The sequence below is a fragment of the Polypterus senegalus genome, chromosome 4 (assembly GCF_016835505.1).
Source record: "Polypterus senegalus isolate Bchr_013 chromosome 4, ASM1683550v1, whole genome shotgun sequence".
Classification (NCBI taxonomy): domain Eukaryota; kingdom Metazoa; phylum Chordata; class Cladistia; order Polypteriformes; family Polypteridae; genus Polypterus; species Polypterus senegalus.
Window position 1 is genome coordinate 222,949,525 of NC_053157.1, and position 21,180 is coordinate 222,970,704.

At 41.4% G+C, this 21,180-nt stretch overlaps 2 non-coding genes across 2 annotated transcripts; both read right to left on the bottom strand.

Moving 5' to 3' along the window:
* Positions 1–207: 207 nt before the first annotated feature.
* LOC120529176 lies at positions 208–366 on the bottom strand. Its single transcript, XR_005633685.1, has one exon. It is a non-coding gene; the product is annotated as a U1 spliceosomal RNA (small nuclear RNA).
* A 16,757-nt stretch (positions 367–17,123) lies between these two features.
* LOC120529160 lies at positions 17,124–17,288 on the bottom strand. Its single transcript, XR_005633677.1, has one exon. It is a non-coding gene; the product is annotated as a U1 spliceosomal RNA (small nuclear RNA).
* Between the last annotated feature and the right edge of the window lie 3,892 nt (positions 17,289–21,180).

Below are 21,180 nucleotides of genomic sequence, written 5' to 3' on the forward strand. Positions count from 1 at the left end.
TATTTTTATCATTTTTTCTAGGGGGAGGGGATCCTTAAAATAGACAGACCGACAGATTGATTGATCGATTGATTTTTAGAACTTCTTTATTTATTGCTTAAAGCTCCCAGAGCCATTGTCTCACAGGCTCCTGCTTCACAATCGCCCAAGCACCTCTTCCATAAGTTGAAACGCATGTTTTCGGTCTGTTTTTTGAACCAGGATCATCAGGGGAGAGCGCAAACGCAGTCCCCCACTACCACAAATTATGCAGTCGAGTTTCCCGCATTTGGGGAAATTGAGGGGTCAGCACACCTGGGGCCTCATGTATAACGCCGTGCGTAGAACTCACACTATAACATGGCGTAAGCACAAAAGCCGAAATATGCTTACGCACCGAAAAATCCAGATGCAGGAATCTGTGCGTACTCCAACTTCCACGTTCTTCCGCTACATAAATCCCGATCAGCGTGAAAACTAACGCTCATGCACGCGCATTATGTAACGCCCGAAATCCTCCCAGAATTACGCCTATTTGAATATGCAAATCAATATAAATCGCCCTTAAGCGCAGCCTTCTGTGAAAAGACAATGGGAAAAGCACGGGGAAAAATTAAAGAATTTCAGCGAATACCAAGTGGAGGCAAAGGAAAAACATACTATTTGTTCAAATAAACCGTGGTATAATCAACAAAGTGAAGTTGATCGAGTGACATAGCGTGTTGGAGAAACTTGAAAGCTCACATTCATAAAATCGCACAGTGCCGGAAATAAAAAAAAAGTCACATATCAAAGTCGCCGTGAAAAGAAGAGTTGTAAGCCCACTGTCTGAGTGTCCTATGAAAACTTATTAGGGTACAGAGAAAAAGGCACTGCGGTGGGGAAAAAGCACGAAATGTCAACTTCAATCTCGACATTTCCACTTTAATCACGTAGTTTATTTTGTCATTAAAGTAGAACATTATAAACTTAATCTTAAAATCGTTTAATCAACCAGTTTCTCAAATCACATCGTAATTAAAGTATAGCACGTTAAATGCTTTGTTTTGTATTTGATCTTCTACTCGTATGTGCTCTGTGTGTGAATCACTACTTGCTTCTTAAACTGGCTCTCTTCCTCCAACTGGACACACAATCCATTACATTCGTGATATTACAGCTCTCTGAATAACTAAAATACTGAGATGTATACGTGATGTCATTTTCATGATGATAGGAGCTAAAGCACATTATTAAACATGTGTTTCATGAGCCTCGTGCTCATGACAAGCATTTATCTTGTCGAAATTTGTCGCTGCGTTTTTAGCTGTGGTGTTTTCTCTTTCTGTTTTATATTCAATATATATTGGCGTAGCCGTCACTGCAGTCGGTGCTTTTCTTTCCACAAGTAACCGATCGCCATACAATCAGCTCTGTAATAGACGTTAAGCCATCTGTAGGCTTAGCGCCGATTCTTCAAAACGTTTAAAGAACATTGAAATATCTTCGTAGTACATGTTTAATTATTCTATCCTTCACGACACTCCCAGTGAAGAATATAGATTATTTAAATGAAGTTAAAGTTTTATGTGTATAATTTAACAAACATATTTTGCTGCATTTCATCTTAAAAATGATATCGTCATCATATGTAAATACGCGCTTTATAAAGTGGCCCAGGTTGTGAGATATTATAACTGTAGTGCAAGTTTACAGTGGGGTGATTGTACTTATAAGTACACACAGTTCTACAAGGTGCAATTAATTGAGTGCGTTTAAAGTTCTTGGGATTAAACTGTTTCTGAACCGCGAGGTCTGTACAGGAAAGGCTTTAAAACATTTTGCAGTGGCTGAGACGGTGTGTCCTTAAAGCTGTATACCGATAATTCTCTTTCCGATCAGCTGCTGCTGTGATTCACACTCCGATACAGTGATATAAATACTGAGTGGTGCAGTGAGAGTAATATGGAAAAAGATGATCCGCTGTGGCAACTCCTAACGGGAGGAGCTGAAAGAAGAAGAAGAAGAAGTGAGAGTAACAACACTAAAGCAGTTATGGTATTTGGAATACTATGGCTATTCCCTGGACCATTATATTGTTACAAGTTAATTACAATCAGATGCGTTAATCCAATAAACAATATGCGGTTAGTTTCTGTGTATTTATAAAGCCGCGTCATGAAAATAATGAGTAATCACACAAGAACAGTAGCACTGCTTTGACGCTGGGTGCCGCCAGTTTGCAAAACCGGCGGAGAACTGCGTCGACAAGGCATGAGGTACCGTGGAAAAGTGCGTGGCTTTACGGCAAGTGTAGGTTTTATACATCGCAATTTGAACGTGGAAAAGTTCTTACGCAACATTTCTGTGCGTACGCACCGTTTATACATAAGGCCCCTGGAGTGCAATGGATAAGCCTCGCCCTGGGAGAACCACTTTTTTTTTTTTTTTTTTTTCCCCATGAGAGATGGTTTTTCTCATAAAACGAGAGGTTTTCTCTGATCATTCCAATCATTTTCTGTTGGGGGGGAAAAAACTTCTCTTTATTTGTGTATGCACACCTTGCCTTCCACAATACTTTTATCACATTTATTCGGTCCCAGTCTTTCTTCCTGACCTCTCTTTTCCCTGACCTCCCAAACACCACCAAGTCTCTATCCAGCTTGATGTCTACTATTTGTCTCTACCCTACTTCTTTCCATATCCTTGCCACTGCGGGGCAGTCCCACATTGCATGTCCCACTGACTCATTTTTTTTTTTACATTCACCCCTGGGACATTTGGGCCCTTGTAAAATATTTCTTTTACTTACTGCCAGGTTGGTTTCTAGTGCTTCGTGGGCGGCCAGCCAGGCTACATCTGCTACTTGATTGTTTGGGCATTTTCCCCCAAATCTTTCCCATATCAGTTTTAGATTCCTCTCTAGATTTCCCAGTAATGTTTACTGGCTTCTCACTTTCCCTTACTTTTTCCACTAATTCTTTCCACCTCCTCCACAAGTCCTTTTCATCCTGCTGAAGCCCACAATCTTTGATTACAGTCTATCAACCTCCTGTATAGTTTGGGTAATCTAAACTCGTATGGTTTCTTATTTTGGGTTTTAAAGAGCCCAAACCTTCTTAGATGACCACCCATCATGTACCTGGCTAAGTCTGCTGCCTGCCCATTCCCGCTCTGTATCAAGGATATGTAAATGGCCGTGTATTTCAATCTTAGCAAGATCCTTAAGTCCGGAAAACCTTTTCCCCCTTATTTTGTTTCCTTACTTTGTCTTGCAACCCTCTCGTATGTAGACCCCCAAAAAAAATAAAAACATTGTCTTTCGATTTTCCTTAAAATATATTTTGACGGTTAAAAAAACTGTTGCCAGAAAAAAGAGCCTGGGCAAAATTATTGACTTAATTAGCAATATTTTGCCCTCCTATGTTAGTCTCCTAGTCTTCCAGAGACTTGTGAGCTTGAATAACTTTCTCTCCATCTCTTTCCAGTCTCTACTTACCTTCCTCTCATCTCCAAAATGGATTTCTAATATTTTAACAGCTCCTCTGTGTATTTTCCTATCGTGCCCAAAGTCCTCCTGACACTTGCCCTGCAGATGGCACTCGGTTTTCCCCTTATTTAGTTGGAAACCTGCTGCCTTGGAAAAACCCTTTACCTCGTTTAAGGCTTTCCTTACCAATAGGCAGTCTCTGCTTATTAGGGTGATGTCGTCCATGTACACTGTACATTTTGCAGACTGTCCCCCACTTCCTGGTATCTCCAACCCTTTTATCTTTGGATTGTCTCTTATTTTCTTTACCAGTTGCTCAATAACTAATACAAATAAAATGGCTGAGAGAGGGCAGCCCTGTCTAATACCCCTTTCAATACTTATGTCTTTTGTCAGGTTCCCGTTTAAGAGCACCCTCCCTGTCGCTCCTAAATAATTTTCAATTGCTTTCCTCACCCCTGCTGGGATTTCTACCCTTTTGAGCGTTTTCCACATAAATTCGTGGTTTACAGAGTCGTAGGCCTTTTCCAGGTCTAAATTGGCCAATCCTATAGGGATTCCCCTGTTTCTTGCGTACTCACATAGCGCGCCACCATATAAGAATAAGGGACTATGGTTCTCGCTGGCACTGCACACACTTGTTCCGTTCCAATTATTTGATCTAAACAACCCTTCATTCGATTTGCAATTACTTTTCCCCATATCTTATCTTGGCAGAGGAGGGTTATTGGCCTCCAGTCGGAACGTTTTTCCGACTCCTCTTTCTTCGGGATCAATGTTATAATTCCTCTCTTCCAAGTTTCCGGGACATCGCTCCCCTTAATTTCCTTATAGAGGTCTTCCAAATCCTCCTCTATGTCCAGAAAGGTTTCATAATATTCCTGGGGCAATCCATCTATGCCTGGTGTTTTTCCCTTCTTTCCCTGTTTTATGGCTCCTCGGATTTCCATTATTTTTTCCACCATTCTCCTCTGATCTTCTACATCCACCTTACTGCCGACATTCTTTAAGGCCTCCTCCTGACATGCCGGGTTAGGATTAGGGTAGGGGATGCTCACCTTGCGGTGAAAATCAATGCATGGGTATACTTGTTACAGTTATATTTATTTATATTTTATCCGGACCATCATTCCATATATTCTTTTAGAGTGCTCTGAATGACTACTCCCAATTGTTTCCATTTAATCCTATCAATAATCATCAAACTAAACTTCCATAAAGATTTTAGGACAATTTTTTATTTTTTGTTTTTATAGATGAGCCATCCCAAAAAGTGGGTTTTTTAGGCCAATCATCACTTATTAATTGTTCCTAGCAATCCTACAAGAAGTCTAAAATTTAATTACTTAAAGATATCAAGAAAACATCAACTAGCTATTAGTACCACCCCTAATGATTTTTCAAAATCCGGTATTTAGAATTCACTATTTGCCTTAACTATAACTACACGTCCCCTCTTTGGCCTACTTTTTTATTATTTAACTTAACCTGTCCTATCACAATCGCACCCACTCTCAGCACAGCTCTTTTCCCTTTCCTACCACACTATTTAAAGAAAACAAAAAAATAGAGCTCCAAATTCCGACCTATCACCAATCTCCAGCTGCCGACCTACACGATCTTAACATCAGGGCTGTCCAGTACTATTTTAGCCTCCGGGCTCCTGACCCCCTTGGGGTTAAGGTTAGAATTTGGGAAAGGGATAGTTCCTATTTAGAAAAAAGCAAGAAAAACCAACCTCTACACATTGTACCTGGGTCCTGCCAATGACCTTAAGGTCTTAACATCAGGGCTTTTTACACCAGTAAAATTTAAGGTTGGAAATAGAAAGAAAGTCATTTTAGTATGGCAAAAGAAACAGAGAAAGAAAACTAATACACACACATTCTCACCCACTACTATACTCATATTTTAAAATTTCCTGAAGGCAGCACACTAATTGCAACTCAAGGTTTTAATTACCCAGTAATTGACCAGTTCATGAGCAGAAATTGTACCCAAGCGATCCGGGTGATCCACCTCCCTATACAGTTTAAATTTGGGAGATAAGATCACCCTCGTCATGTCGCATTTTAACAACTGCTCATTGAACTGGAACATCTTTCTATTGAGAACCGGGTCCGCAGTGAAGAGGCACCTGGGCAAGAAAAACCTGTGCTTGAAGGAAAATGCCACGTAAGGTGGCAAACATCTTGGTCCACAAAATTTGGACTTTACCTCCAGCACCTGCTTGGACAACGTCCCAGTAACCAGCCAAAATCCACACTCTCTTAAGGCCAGGAATAACCGGTCCTTTTGTTTAAATGCCGCAATAATCTCGCTAATGTTAGATTTTTTAATCACCAACAGGGTTAAGCTCAGATGAATGGCGACATTGAAATTGGTCAAGGAACTGTCTTTATATAATTAACGTCTCCGTTTCATATGCAACCGGCAAGCATGACAAGCTCTCTAAATGGCAGACTTTACTTTTGGGGTCATCAGTATCAATGCCATCCTCTGACGAATCCTGAGAGAGGTCAATCATCATGTTATCCCCAATTGTTGGAACATTAGTTTTTTAATTGAGTGTTTAATAAAACGTTATTCTCAATCTGAGCTGCCTTAATATTTATCTGGTCACTCCCACTGACTGCACCTGAAACGAGAGAGCATTTTCTCACCGTAATTTTTCTGCCAGGGCCCTCCACCGCGACCGATGTTACACGGTTCACTGGGGAGGAAGAACTAATGTCCTCACCACTTCCAGGATCCTCATCCACACCCAAAGGAACCAAGGGCAACGAAGCCGAAGCCACAGAAATCTGAGGAGCCGACTCAGCCGACACAGAGAACCCCAGATCTGAAGAGGACCGCTGGAGGGCCTCGCCCTGAGCCAATACAGGTAAGTCCCCTTGTTTTTTTAGAATTGACAAAAATGTGCTGCCTAAAGGAAGCAAGAGAAGAATCCGTTAATTTCCCTCTATACTTTTTATGGGCCATAGAAATGGCCTTAGCCTGCGCCAACTCATCCGATACAGGTAACTGTTCACAATATCCTTTAATAACTAACTGGTAATGTTCGCGTAATACCTCAAGTACACCCTGTAACCACAGATCTGTATTTGCTCTAATTTTTGAGGTAGTTACCGAGTTAGGAGAAGAAGGTTTAATGAACACGGTGAGTCTTTCTACTTGCTTAGCCATACCTTTTGGTGGATTCTTATTTGTTACGATTTCTAGATGGGGAATCCCCTGTAGGAGCTTGAAATATAATTTCTCCACCCTCATGGATGACGTCTTGGCTACAAAAAGATAAGGGAAAAGAAACCAACTAAAAAACTGGGAAAATTTTAAATTCTAAAAAATTTAAAAAATAGGCTATTGGTTAATCTCACAGGTAAGTATTTCTCTGGGCTCTTATACAGGTATTTTTTTATAGTTTATTATATTGTCACTATATTAGGAATTACAATAAAAAGCAAGAAATGCAATTATTAGTCAGGCAAGTATAAGTAATTTTTTTTTTTTAGTACTCACCAGACCCAAATTATGGCTTTGTATTACAGGAACCAAGTTGGACTAAAGGTAAGTATTTTTATATATAGGAAAAGAATTACAGGTAAGTAATTTTTATTTTTAAATCAAAAAATGTTTTTGAAAAATGTGATAATTGTGAAAAGAATTTTTTTTAGTGGAAAAAAAAATTCTCAAATGTTTCCGGTGGAAAAATTGAAAAAACAGTGCACTGAAAAAATGTAAAGATGAAAAAATACTTGCTTTACAGGAGAACTTTTTTTTTTTTTTTTTAATCTCATTACTTTAGACAAACACTATTTTGCTTGTCCCGTTTTCACTTACATTCAATTTTTCTATTCAGTGTCTTAGCTTTAGGCACACACACACAATAGAGATGGGATTTATGGCTCTTTGAGGGGATCCGGATCTTGGCGATCCGTTCCTTTCAAAGAGCCGTTAAATATTTAGTCCGTTTTAAGACGCCAGGTTGGGGGCATCTCAGTTTATCCTGGAAATAATCACTGGGAGGAACGATGAGGTGAGATTTGTAGTCAAATTAAAACTCAGATATCGCACACCAATATCTGAGTTTGAATTATTCTAAAAATATTGATTACCTCATTTGTCATGTGTGGACTATTCCATAGGGTTGCACAACATCCTTCTGCTTAGACAGTGACATCACTATTTTGGATTTACCTTTAGTACAAAGTGTGTGTATGTGTGAAGCTACGTTGACTTATGTTCATACAATACCTACTCACAAATAAACATCAAAAACAAAGCCGGCTGCAATGAATTTCTGTGCAAAACAGCTTTTACTACAAACACTTCCACACAAGAACATTTTGATAGAAAACAAAAAATATTTCAAGTTTTAAATATATACTGTAGATAAAATTAGAATTAATAAAATGGAAATGTCTACATTATTACTACTGTAAACTTTGCAAATAGGACATCAGCCCCTTCAAGTCTTAAATGAACACAAAATGCAATGTAAATAAATACAAAGCAGTTCTTTACTTTATGGCTTTTTCTGCCTCTTTCTTGTTCTTGGACAAATTTGCATTAAGGAAGACAAGAGCTCTGACCTTTTTGGGCTTAAGGCGACTTCTCCTCTCTGAGATTCTGTCCAGTTTGAGAATATTCTCTCAGAGGGAACTGATGTTGCCAAAACAGAAAGCTTCTTGGCCATCAGCTTGCTAAGCCTGGGGTGAACGGGGGCTCGACTCTCCCACCACTTGAGGGGATCCTCATGTGTTGGAAGAAAGGGCTCCTCCAGGTAGGGTTGCACCTCCATGACAGCATCGGCGGTAGGATTCCTGGCTTCCACTGTTCCAGCTACCTGCTCATAGGGGTAGGAGATATAACAATGGGAGATACCATTTTTATGTGATTAGATTCAACTTTTGTAATGTAATGCAGTTAGCATTTAATTAGAAGTGACAATAGTAGATTTGCATATGTGCAGTATGTACAGATTAAATGCAGTGATTTACAGCTGGTGGAAGTTTTAGACTGAGATATCAGACTGATTTCATTCTAGAGATTTTTAGAGAAAAAAATGTGAATTATTGTTGCCACCCTTACTTCCTCATGGAAATAGCTCCAAATTATTGATCCAGCACCACTGCCTGCTCCTTCCAGTCCTTCCATAGCTGGTTGCTGTTGGATGGGTGTGTCACTGCCAATTCTTGCTGCTGCAGTTGACAGCCTTTGAAACGTCTCCTCTGCTGTTCTGCCATCAGGGAAGGCCATCCTCTTAAAACACGAGTCAGGTGCAGCAGTATCTGCTAGTATGTGGTTGGCATGAATCCTGTGGAATCGCAATGACATACTCGCACACAGACTGTTGATCACACCTTGCGCGGCCGCTGTTGTAGTGTTTCGCCGAAAATCGGCGGTGGCTCTTTGACGTCCCCTGGCCAGCACTATGACCTTCGAGGCTGTCAAGTAGCTGGTGGGGAAAAAAAAAAACTTTAATGTTGCAATTTTAAAGCTGAAACAATGATAAATATTACAATGTATTTAAACAGATATCTATAGTGGTATCAAATATCCATAATTTATCAGGAAATTGCAGGCTACAGAAATCTACTGACAATTTTATATACACTCCAATGTATTACACAGATTTCTAATATGGTATAAAATATTCATAATTTACTATCCGGTACTATGCATGCATGCTAAAGAAATATACTGCTGTCCAACTGAGCTACATACCTTTCTGCACTGAGTTCCACAGTGACTTCCTCAAATGGTTGCAAGATTGTGCAAATTTCTTGCCCTGTGGTCCATTCCTTCTGGGACAGGGACAACATGTAGTAGGTGGAATTCCACCTTGTAGGACAATCCTGTTTTGGTCGGAGCTCCTCCATCTTCATTTGTAGTTGAGTCTCCTTCAGTTTTTGTGCCCCCACGGTGCTTCTGTTAAATGTATTCCACTGCCTCTTTCACCTTATCAATGAGGTGGGCTTTGAAGCTTGCAGGGCATCTCTTACCACCAGCTTAATAGTATGGGCCAGGCATGGAAGGTGCATCCATACAATGGTTTGTATAACCTTAGTAACATTTGCTGCATTATTGGTTCGGCAGCACACTACTTTCTTGTCCACCCCCCACTCTGCTGCAACACTAAGCAGCTGTTGTGCAATGGTGTCTGCTGTGTGCCGCTCACTGAATTCAAAACAGTCCAGGAGGCAGGAGGCCACACGGAAATCCTCGATAAAATGGCAGGTTACAGACATGTATGATGCGGTTGTTCTTGAAGTCCAACAGTCTGTGGTTAAACAGACAGCTGGTACTTTTGACACCCTTCTCTTCAAAGATGCTGTCTCCCTGTCAAACATATCCGTGACCTTCTGGGCTAAGGCCTTCCTACTTGGAGGAATGTAGGAGGGGTTGAGCGCCTGTGAATATTTTTTGAATCCTGTGTCCTCCACTATTGAGAAAGGCTGGAAGTCAGTGGCTATCGTCTTTGCCAGCTCTTCATCTATCTTCTCCTGTCTTAATGAGGTCAAGACAGGAGGTAAATATTGATTGATGGATGTCTGCTTTCTTTTTGGTCGTGCCTGGCCAGGCGATGTTGTGGGGTCAGAGGCTGCTGGGGCTGCAGTTGCACTTGATGTGGAGGCAGAGGAGGCAATGGACACATCAGTGTCACGGTTGTTGTCTGAGTCTGGCTCTGCTCTCAAACCTGTGACCTGCAGTGTTGAGTCTTCAAATGCCTGTGTAAATTATTTGTTGACCCAGACTTAAATGAAATGACTTTCTGACAAATGCTGCATTTAGCCTTACTGTTTTCTTCGCGAGAAAAGTGCATCCAAATGCTGCTCCTTTTCTTCTGGCTCATTTTCACGTGTGTGTCTTATTCCTTCGAACGACCCGCTATTACTGACTTTGGCACTGAGACAGAGAGGCACTCGCACGTTTTTTATTTTTTTTTAATTTTACTGGAGTAAGCATGTGACAGCAGCATGCACAAGTCATGGCTCCGCTCCTACTCACTGGCTCCTCAGTATTTACAGTCTATGGCTCCTACCCAATGAGAGGCACGCAGGGTGGAGTACTCGCGTCACGTGAAGGATGCATGCACGACTATCATTGTTAGGCAGTAGCACCCCTGCTGGGTGCGCCCCTCCCCCTGTGTGGGTCCGCCCCCCCCTCCTCCGCAAGACTGTTCTGTCTCGGAGGAACTAATTTGTGTGCATCTGTGTGAAACACGCATAGGAAAAAAAGAATAACAGAGCGGCTCCCCCCAGCCGCGACTCGGCTCCCATCGTTCATGTTTATGAGCCGTTCAAAAGAATCGATTCGTTCGTGAACGACACAACTCTAACACACAAGTCTGGCCCATTTGCTAATTCACTGTTATCCACCACCATTCCCACACACGTGCTATATTGCTATATATATATTTTAGCACTTCCCTTCCTCCCAAACAATATAATCTTAAAAACCTTTACCTTTGCTTTTTTGAACTCTGTTCTTGTTCAATTTTATCCTCCCTGACTCTCCAATCTTCTATGTCTCTTTCACAGTTCTGTAAAAGTCTTTTAATGGGTACATCCTTATTATGTATCAGTTTCATTCCTCTCCCACCACATATTCTCCTTTATTATATTAATTAGCTTCCATTTCTCTTTTCCCATTTTTTTCATTTAACCCCTTCCCCACTAAGCCATACAATACTCCTTCCTTTATTTCCTCTTTCCCTATTACCCCGTCCCACTTCTGCAATATCCCTTTCCACACCTCTTGTGCCTTTTTACATTGCCAAAAAACATGTACTGCTGTTTCTATCTCACTGCATGTTTCTCTGGGACATACTGGAGATTTTGCAATTCTTCGTTTGTACATAGCTGTGTTTGCCGGTAGCACCTCATACTGTTAACCAATCTAAATCTTTGTTTATTTGTCAATTCTTTAGCAGTAATTTGTTGCCATACTTTTTGTCTGTTCTTCTGTTAGTGATTGAATTTTAACTGCCATTTCTTTCTTTTCAATATATTTTTTAACATCTCTAACCCTTCCCCCATATTTTGGCCCCTCCTTCCTCCCATTTATATTTCCTCAGGCATTTTATTATTGTTATATAATGTTGAGGTACCTTAAAGGCAATTGGTCTGTTTTGCAGTTCTCCACAATTTTGATCTTCTTAATTCTGCTCCCACTAAGTACCTTACCATGTCCGCCATTTTCCCTTTTTTTTTCAATGCCATATTAACTACTGTTGCTACATGTTTTAATATTAATTCCTGCTCTATTTTTGGAAAGCCTTTTCCTCCTTTTTCTTTGTTTGGTTACTATTTTTCGTGCTTTTTTTTCGCATTTTGATCCCCAAAAGAAAACAAAGCAAGTTCTAATTTTTTTCAAAATCTTTCGCGATGGAAAGAACACCGTGGCGAAATATGCCAATTTTGGTAAAATTATTGCTTTTATCAGCAAAATTTTTCCTTCCATTGTCAGCCTTAACTTCCAAAATCCTATTTTCTTACTAATTTTCTTTAACATTTCTTTCCATTCCTTTTATTTTCTATATTTTTGTCTCCAATATTTATACCCAGTATTTTAACCAGATTTGTAATTTTTCTTTCCTTCTGGCTTTTCTTTCCATTTCCCCTACAACACACAGTCACATTTTTTAAGATTTAAAGTTGAACCCGATGCCCTACAAAAAGATTCTGTGTGTTCAATTATTTGGTTTACACTGTACACGTCTCTTATGACGCTTACGTCATCCATATACGCAAACCCTTATCTGTTGTCCCCCACTTCCTGGCACTTCCACTCCTATTTGTCACTTCTGATCTTATTTAAAAGAGGCTCTATACATATAATAAACACTGCTGACAATGGGCACCCTTGTCTTACTCTACATTTCACCTTTATCTCCTGTTAGTTTATTATTTGCTTTTATCGGACTTCGTATATCATTATATATTACTTTTTATCCATTCCATAAAAACTTCTGGCACTCCCATGTTTTGGAGTGAGTATCTTCCACATGTATTCATGTGAAATTTTGTCAGAAGCCATCTCCAAATCCAAATTTTAAAATTCCAATATCCGGATTTCTCACTCTCTCAAAAAATGAATGCAGTCTCTTAAAACACACAGGTTATCTGCTGCACTTCTCCCCTGTACCACACATGCCTGTTCTTCTTGTATTACTCTGTCAATATTTGGTTTCAGTCTATTTGCCAAAACTCTAGTCAATATTTTATAATCTTGACAGAACAATGTAATAGGTCTCCATCCTTTTATATTCGTTGTTTCCTCCTTTTTGGGAATAAGTGTAATTTATCATTGTTTTCATTGTTTCTGTCATTTCTTTTGTCTCTTAAAATTTCTATAAACAAACTATATGTGATTTCTTATTGTATCCCAAAATTCTAAATAGAACTCCATCGGCAAACCATCCTTCCCTGGAGTTTTTCCTCTGCTGCACATTTTAGCAGCCGACTCCACTTCTTCCATTTATATCTCGACACAAACTTTCCTTTTGTCCTTCTGCAAATCTTCGGTCTATCGTCTTTATCATTGTGTCCATATCCTCCTTGTTTTTCTTTTTCTCTATAATGTGTCAGAAACATTTCCCTTATTTCATTATTTTCTCTTTTACTATTTCCATATTCATCTATTTCTACTATTTTAGCCTTTTTTTCTCCTCTCCTTTACTTTCTAGAAGTATCTAGAGCACTTCTCTCCTTGTTCTTGAACTCTACTCTGAAATTTTATCTTTTCTTCCTTTTTTTTTGTAGACTTTAAGTAATTCTTCATTTACCTTCCTAATTTGTTTCTATTTTGCCATCATAATCCTCAATTGTATATAAATATTCCAGCCTTTCCTGCAATTTTTGTTTCTTCTTTCTCCCCTCTCGTCCTTTACCCTTTTTTTGGAAAAATTCCCTAGTGTTCCCTTTTCATCAGCTCCCACCACTCTTTTTGACTTCCACACCACTCTCTTAGGGTTTCCCATTCCCTATAGCGTTGCCCATATTCTTCCCTAATTTTTCTATCCTATAACAGAGTTGCATTCAGTTTCCACACAATCCTTTTTTTTCCTCTTCTGTTCCTTTCTGTATCTCTGCCTCTAAACTACAATGATGTGAAAAAAATACTGGTCTTAATTTCCAATTCTTGGGCTCATAATTACTGTCGACCAAAATATAATCTATTCTGGAGGCCTTTCCCCGTGTTCCTCTCCAGGTAAAACCTTTTTCTTCTCTTAATTCCTTAAAAACGTCCTTCATGCGACAGTCCTTTATAATTTCTTAGTTTTTTAGCAGTTTTGTCTTCCTGTTGCCCTCTTAGCTCTTGATCACTAGCACAGTAAGTCCCCCACCACAATTAAGTTGTTTTCTAAAGCGACTGCTGTTTGCAGTAAATTGAACACTTCCATCCTCTGGACGGGTGTTGGTGCATATACGTTAATTAACGTGATCGTACTTCCTGTTACTAATAATTTAATTTTAATCAGTCTCCCCTTCACTATTTCATCAAATGTTTTAATTTCGATTTCTTTATTCTTAACACCCCAACCCCTGCGTTTTTATTCTCATTTGTCCCTGGAAAAAAAAGCTGCCCCTTCCTCCCAGTCGTCTTTATATTCATATGATTTTTAAAAGGTAGACCACATTCTTGAATGCAAATCAAATCCACCGGCAAACCTTAAGAGAATTTTTCTCCTTTCCTTATTTTTGAATACTTCTTACATTCAAGGTTATTTTAATTTTCATTTTTTCCTTGTAGTGTAGTCTACCTCACCTATCTTTCCTTTACTTCCCAGAGTTTCATATTTTTTGGGCTTCTTGGCCACTTTCATCTCCGTTCTCCACCCCCTTCATACCCGTAGCTGAAACGAACCCTTCCATGTCTTTAGATTCTAAATAACAGGGAGCTGTCCCCCATTCCTTTGGTTTTTCTCCCCCTCCCTCTGATTTTCCGGAGCTCGCTGGAGACGATATCTGGCCCACGCTTCCTCTGTAATCCTATGTTGATTTGTGCTGTCTCTATGTTGCCTTTCCCTTCCTCCTGCTCTGTTTTCCTTCCTCACCTGCTGAGGGGACTGACCAAAAACTGTCGTTCCACTGAGGATGTCCATAATCTCCCTATGTGGAAAAGAATGTTCTGTGAATGCTGCTCCATTCTTCTTTCTATACTCAGTCTGTTTTTTCTTCGATTAATGCCAAAAGGTCAATTTCTCCTCCATCCTCCCTCTCTCCTTGTTCGCTCTCTCCCTTACTATTTACTCCAGTGTTTTAAAGGGTCTATATTTTCCCTTTCTCTCGTCACTTCCTTGGATTCCTTCTCTTACTATGTCTTCCATTTCTCTCTTCCTCAGACTCCTCATCCAATAGCGCTATCACTTTCTCTTCTCTCATTGTATTCCTCCTTACCATATTAGCATAGGAGGCTTTTTTTTATGCCACACTCTGCTGCTTTATGACCCTCGTTTCCACACCTTCTGCATACTTGTGGCTGACCCGAGTAAAAAACGTGCCCTCGGACAGTCCCAATTTGTATGACCGGAGGCAAATGGATCACCCTTTTCTGTATCATTCTCCTTTTTGAGAATTACATCAAATTTGTACAACCCGTTTTTTTTTTTTTTTTATATCCCATCCTCATCCGTCATTTGCATACTAGTTTTAACATCACAAAATTGTAACAATCCATGTAGAAATATCCTGCAATTTTACCTTCTCTGTGAACATTAAAATATTTACTCTTCTGTCCATCCTGTCACTCAAGGACACAATCAAAAACTTTTCCAAAACTGGGTTAACCAGTTTCTCTCTCCACGGTTCTCAAACATTTGTCATATAATCTACTCTTAAAAACCACCTCAAAAGTAGTTTTACCCAGAAAGGCAAAAAGGTAGTCAATCTCACCAGGTGAAAAACGTACAGCCTTCTGCAACACTGCCTTACTGAAGTCCCCTTGATCCATCTGTCCATCCTTCAACTCCAAACAAACCATGTTTTACCTTTCTCTTCCATCAATCGGAATACGGGCTGCAGATCTCCCAAAAAATCCAAGTCCTCTGTTCATCTCCATGTCTTCTTCAATCCTTCTGCCGTTGACGTCCATCACTTCCGCCATCTTTCTCCTACAATGTTTTAAAACACCGCGAACCAAGGGAAGCAGAGAAACCGTGGTGGACATGCCAACCTACCCAGCTCTGGATCCAAGATCGTGGGGCGCTCCCTACACCTGACAGAGAAGAACCAATGGTATCTCCCCTGCCAGGTAAGTATGAGTTGTTCAGCCCGGCGCTCATCCTCCCACTTCCTTGGCTTCATTGCTCAGCGGTGGGATATTTTTCCCAGCACAGTCCTTGGTCCTTCAGGATCCTTCGGGCCTCTTCGGCCTCGGGAACGCGCATGCGCGGGAGCTAGCCGCTGACCAGATGCCCAGATGCCCATGTGACCCGGATGATGGGGTTGCACCGACCTCGCCACCTTGATTAGACCGGTTTCGCCAGCAAACCCAAGGTGCACCTCGCTCTTATGCAAACTAGCCACCCATCGCTGGAGCTTATTGGCTGGAAGGGAAACAGAAGGGGTAGGACTGGGGGGTGTGCTGAATGAGAAACAGCCGCCCAACAGCTTAGACAGGCGGCAGGAGGCAAAGTTGCGAAAGAGGGAGGCGACCCTGCGCTCCGGAGACTGAGAGGAAGAACTCCTCGGCATGGGCGCTCGCACACGGCAGCAAAGCACCCTCGGGAAGACCTAGGCTGAGGCCGCGGAGTGATCTGGGGCAGCCCTGGGTACACGTTCGAGACTTGAGCCAGTGCTTGCCCTCCCTTTTTGATGCCACTGTGGGACTGCACGTTTGCAAGGACATGAGGTTGCTGGTTCTTTCTGGAAGATGCCCCCCTTTGTAAAGTTGCAGGCTCCCAGTCTGAAGATCTGGACGAGATCTATCTATCCATCCATCCATGAGGAGGAACGGGGAACAGGGGGGTCCCAAATGGGTGGCGAGAGCGAGAGAGCTGACAGAAGGGGATCAGCATGAAGGACAATGAACATTCTAATTCAAAAGACATTCTGAAAAATTTCAAAAAAATGACCAAAAAAAAAGACAGACAAGGGAAGGATAGAGTGAGAAAAAGAGGGCTTCTAAAGTTGCCTATTTGGGGAGAGAAAAAATGAGCAGCCCTCGTTTACGGCCATACCAGTCTGAATACGCCTGATCACGGAAGCTAAGCAGAGTCTGGCTTGGTTAGTCCTTGGATGGGAGACCGCCTGGTATTACCGGGTGCTGTAAGCTTTTGCCTTTCTGCCAGCAGCAGTCTCCCTTCACCTTGTCTTTTTGTTTTTGCTCTTGGCAGCAAGGAAAGCGGCTTAAAATCAGTAAAGAGGCACAAAAAGGATGAATGATTATTTGTATTTTATTATGGGGGGGGGTCCTTAAGATAAAAAATAAAAATAATATTAATTTAAATTAACTAATTTATCATTTTTCTAGGGGGCGGGGGTCCTTAAAATAATTAAATAAATAAATGGTCAGACAGATTGATCGATCGATTTTGATTTTTGGAACTTCTTTATTGCTTAAAGCTCCCAGAGCTGTTGTCTCACAGGCTCCTGCTTCACAATCGCCCAAGCACCACTTCCATAAGTTGAAACGGATGTTTTCGGTCTATTTTTTGAACCAGGATTATCAGGGGAGAGCGCGAACGCAGCCCCCCACTACCACAAATTATGCAGTCGAGTTTCCCGCATTTGGGGAAATCGCAGGGGTCAGCACACCCGGAGTGCAATGGATGAGCCTCGCCCTGGGAGAACCTCTTTTTTTTTTTTTTTTTTTTTTCCCCTGTGCTAATTGCTTTATTCACTTAAAACCAAATAGTTTTTATTTTCTCTCCCGGTTTCCATCTGAACTCCATGACTTTTCCATGGCTTCTGTTTGGATTTACCGGTTTTATAATAAAACATTTCAAACCATTAAAACCCAGTACATATATAAAATTTTAAGTTTTTCAATTACTTCTTTTTTTTTTTACCTCGGGGTGGTCTTCTTTTTCAGGGCCTTGATTCATAAAGTTCTATGTTTTCTTTGGCCATCTGTAAAACACTTGCAATGGGGAGAAGTGTATCTTTTTTTGTATATATATATTATATATATATATCAGTCTTCTAACCCAAATTGCCTCCTTTTATATAATTTATTCTGACCCATTTTTCCTTACACACATTTTCTTTTTGATCTGCCAAACATTACTATTTCTTTATCTATTTGTAATTACACTATTTTTTACATCCTTACTTTATTCCACACCACTTGTGCCTTTCTACATTCATACAGTACATGCTTGGCAGTTTCGATTTCCTTACACTGTGTGTAGGGACATTTTGTGTTTTTTTTTTTTTTTGGTTTTTTTTTACTGATATTCTTTTGAACAGATTATTTGTCTGGAGAATATCGTGTACGGCTTGCCATGCCAAGTCTTTCAGATTATTTCGTAGGTAATTGCTGGATATAATTTCCCATATTTTTCCTGATTCCGCTTTAGTTTCTTTGAGCCATGTAGCTGATTCCTTGCTCTTAACTGTTTTCACAACTAATCTCCAGTTTGCCCACACTTTCCCTGCTTCTTTCCCAAAGTTATTATTTTCTAAGCAGTTAATTACAGGTTTGTAAATTTTAGCAATATTAAAGGCATACGGTCTTCTATTTGTTTGTTGTTAATTTAATATAAGCAGTTGCAGAAGCTTTCTTAGGTCGGGAAAATCTCTTCCTCCTTTCGTTTTTATTTTCACCAAGGTTTCTCTTTTTAATCTTTCCCATTTTGATCCCCAGAAAAAATAAAAACATTGTCGTTCATCTTCTTTAGGATCTCTCTCTTTGTTAGGTATATTGTTGCCCAAAAAAATCAGTTTTGGCAAGATGATTGACTTTAGGAGGAGGATTCTCCCCTCATAGCTAATGTTCCTTAATTTCCACAGCCCGGTTGGTTGTTTGACATATTTGCATGTCCTCTTCCAATCTTTCTCCCCTTTTTTTGCTCCCAAACCAGATTCCTGGTATCTTGATAGGTTTTCTGTGGGTTTTTATTTTGGAATTTGTGACCTCTGACCATTTTCCTTGGACTCGACACGGTTTTCTTCCAATTTATTTTCGTACCAGCAGCTTTACAAAATCTCTCCGTTGTTTCTAGTGCGCTATCAACTGATACTCCTCTTGTGACAATTGTAATGTTGTCCATGTACATTATACACTTAACTTCCATTCCTCCACTTCCCGGGATTTCTATCCCTTTGTCTATTTTTTCTAATCAGTGTTGCTAGGCTTTCTATTGCGAGTACAAATAAAATTGCGGAAAGTGGGCACCCTTGTCGTACGCCTCTCATGATCTTAATATCCTTTTGTAAGATGCTCGTTTATTACTACTTTGCTCGTTATCCCTTGGTAGCATTTCCGAATCACTTTTATAACTTGTTGGGGTATTTCGAATCTTTCCAGTGTTTCCCACAAAAATTCATGGTTAATGGAATCAAAAGCCTCCTCCATGTCAATATTCAACAGTCCCACAGATAAATCTCGCCCTTTTACGTACTCTATAATATCTCTAAGATCAAATGTCACTTATGGACCGTCCAGGGACTGCACACACCTGATCTTCTTGAATGATATCCCTCAGGACTTCCCTAAAATGATTTGCTACAACCTTAGTTAGCAGTTTATAGTCCTGAAATGAGGGTTATTGCCCTCCAATTAGTAATTTCTGTTTTGTCCCCATCTTTTGGGATCAGAGTGATAATTCAGTTCTTCCATGATTTAGAGCCGCCTTCTCCTCTTAATATTTCTTGGAAGATCTCCAACATCCATCCATCCTCTTCCGCTTATTCGAGGTCGGGTCGCGGGGGTAGCAGCTTAAGCAGAAAAGCCCAGACTTCCCTCTCCCCAGCCACTTCTTCCAGCTCTTCTGGGAGAATCCCAAGGCATTCCCAGGCCAGCTGGGAGACACAGTCCCTCCAGCGTGTCCTGGGTCTTCCCCGGGGCCTCCTCTCGGTTGGACGTGCCCGGAACACCTCACCAGGGAGGCGTCCAGGAGGCATCCTGATCAGATGCCCAAGCCACCTCATCGGACTCCTCTCGATGCGGAGGAGCAGCAGCTCTACTCTGAGCCCCTCCCGGATGACTCGGCTCCTCACCCTATCTTTAAGGGAAAGCCCAGACACCCAGTATTCACGATCTCGTTCTTTCAGTCACTATCCATAGCTCATGACCTTAGGTGAGGGTAGTAGCGTAGATCGACTGGTAAATTGAGAGCTTTGCCTTACAGCTCCGCTCCTTTTTCACCACGACAGACCGATGCAGAGCCCGCATCACTGCGGATGCCGCACCGATCCGCCTGTCGATCTCGCGCTCCATTCTTCCCTCACTCGTGAACAAGACCCCGAGATACTTAAACTCCTCCACTTGGGGCAGGATCTCTCCCCCAACCCTGAGAGGGCACTCCACCCTTTTCCGACAGAGGACCATGCTCTCGGATTTGGAGGTGCTGATTCTCATCCCAGCCGCTTTACACTCGGCTGCGAACCGATCCAGAGAGCTGAAGATCATGGCCTGATGAAGCAAACAGGACAACATCAGCAAAAAGCAGTGACCCAATCCTGAGTCCACCAAACCGGACCCCTTCAACACCCTGGCTGCGCCTAGAAATTCTGTCCATAAAAGTTATGAACAGAATTGGTGACAAAGGGCAGCCCTGGCAGAGTCCAACTCACTGGAAACGGGCTCGACTTACTGCCGGCAATGCGGACCAAGCTCTGACACCGGTTGTACAGAGACCGAACAGCTCTTATCGGGGGTCCGGTACCCCATACTCCCGGAGCACCCCCCACAGGATTTTCTGAGGGACACGGTCGAACGCCTTTTCCAAGTCCACAAAGCACATGTAGACTGGTTGGGCAAACTCCCATGCACCCTCCAGGATCCTGCTAAGGGTGTAGAGCTTGTCCACTGTTCCGCGTCCATGACGAAAACCACACTGTTCCTCCTGAATTCGAGGTTCGACTATCCGACGGCCCCTCCTCTCTAGAACCCCCGAATAGACTTTTCCAGGGAGGCTGAGGAGTGTGATCCCTCTATAGTTGGAACACACCCTCCGGTCCCCCTTTTTAAAGAGGGGGACCACCACCCCGGTCTGCCAATCCAGAGGCACTGTCCACGATGTCCATGCAATGTTGCAGAGACGAGTCAACCAAGACAGTCCTACAACATCCAGAGCCTTGAACTCCGGGCGTATCTCATCCACCCCTGTGGCCCTGCCACCAAGGAGTTTTTTGACCACCTCGGTGACTTCAGTCCCAGAGATGGGAGAGCCCACCTCAGAGTCCCCAAGCTCTGCTTCCTCATCTCCAACATATCTTCTTTAAAGGCCAGAATGTTATGTAAAATTCTGCCGTTAATCCGTCTGCACCCAGTGTCTTGTTTTTTCTTCATGGTTTTCATTGCTTTGTCAAGTTCGTTCATGTTGAACTCCATTTTCATTTCTGTTTGTTGTTGTTTTGTGATCTTCCTATCTGGATTTCTGTTTTTATGGCTGTATAACTCTCCGAAGAAGGTTTCTACAATTTTGCCGTTTTTTTGTTTCTTCTGTTTGTATGTTCCCTCTTTTGTCTTTCAGGAAGTCAATACTGCTCCTTTTAATCCTTTATTTTTTTGAAGAGGCGTGTGCACTTCTCATCCTCTTCCAAATACCGGACCCTGCT